Source organism: Protobothrops mucrosquamatus, unplaced genomic scaffold (genome assembly GCF_001527695.2).
Source record: "Protobothrops mucrosquamatus isolate PMUCROS unplaced genomic scaffold, P.Mucros_1.0 scaffold46876, whole genome shotgun sequence".
In the NCBI taxonomy this organism is placed as follows: Eukaryota; Metazoa; Chordata; class Lepidosauria; order Squamata; family Viperidae; genus Protobothrops; species Protobothrops mucrosquamatus.
Genome location: NW_015432606.1, coordinates 1 through 1,110, shown reverse-complemented (window position 1 = coordinate 1,110; position 1,110 = coordinate 1). Strand labels below are relative to the sequence as shown.

General features: G+C 63.6%; 1 pseudogene; it reads right to left on the bottom strand.

Moving 5' to 3' along the window:
* Positions 1 to 366: 366 nt before the first annotated feature.
* LOC107302312 lies at positions 367 to 915 on the bottom strand (annotated as a pseudogene).
* Between the last annotated feature and the right edge of the window lie 195 nt (positions 916 to 1,110).

The window sequence follows — 1,110 nt, the reverse complement described above, 5'->3', positions numbered from 1 at the left end:
CTCCCCGCCGCCCCCCTCCCCCCCCCCCCCGCTTCCCACTTGCAACAGCTCGCGGGCCGTTTGGCGGGTTCCCTCTGTCTGTCTGTTTACTGCCAGCCGCGCGACTTCGGCGAGTTGCTTTTCCCGGCCGGCGTTGCTCGAGGGTTTTTCAAGGGTCGGGCGCGCCGGATGAAAGCGGGGAGGCTCCCGATTTGAAATGCGCGGGCGGGAGGGGGGGGTTAGAGGATTTTGGGGAGCAGGACCCGTGAGGAAAGAGCATGTGGATGGGTGCACTGGGCAAGAGGGGGCATCTAACGCACGGAGACTCCATAAATAATCGACACAAACAGAGAGGATAAATATAAATACAGCGCAAGTCCCCGAGAGTCAGTCCAGCGCCTTTTTTTCCGCGCTTTCTTTACTGGCGGTCCGGGAGTAGGGCTCGAAGGCGGAGGAGCTCAGATACCGGGCCGACAGTTCTTGCAAGTTCCCGGCCAGAGACCCGGCCATTGCTAACGGGTTGGAGGAGAGCCGGCTGGCCACTGAGCCTAGCAGGGTAGGCACCGGGAGGCTGAAGAGGTTGTGCCCGCCGGGCGAAGGATGAGCCGGGCCGGCGGCCGCGCTGCTGACGGCCGGATGGTGTGGGGAGCCTCCCGCTGTCCCTGATCCTGAGCCGCCCGTGCGGCTAGCGAGGCTGGGGGCTCGCAAGGCCGAGCCCAAGGCGCTGGTGGCGCAAGGGGGAAGCAGGCCGGGCGGGGACAGAAGGCGCCCCTGTTCGAGGAGTCGCAGGACGCTGCAAGTAGCCGCGGTCTCGGACACCACCGACTTCATCTCCGAGTCTTTGCCTTGGTCTTTTTTCTGCTTTGTGCGTCGGTTCTGGAACCAGACTTTGACCTGCAAGGAGGCGAGGGAAAGAAGGACAAAAATCAGCGTCATTTAGCGGGGCCTAGCAAAGGCCTTGGCCTTCTTAGGCCTGGAGCAAGAGAGAAAAGGCCGCCATTGTCCCTCCCATCGCAATTCTCGGCCTCTTTCCAGAGGCCTCCACAGGACCACAGCGGCCGACTGGAGAGTTCCCCGGGGGGGGGGGGGGACACGGAGATTTCTCCGTGGGAGTCAAGCGGCTTGCGGCGG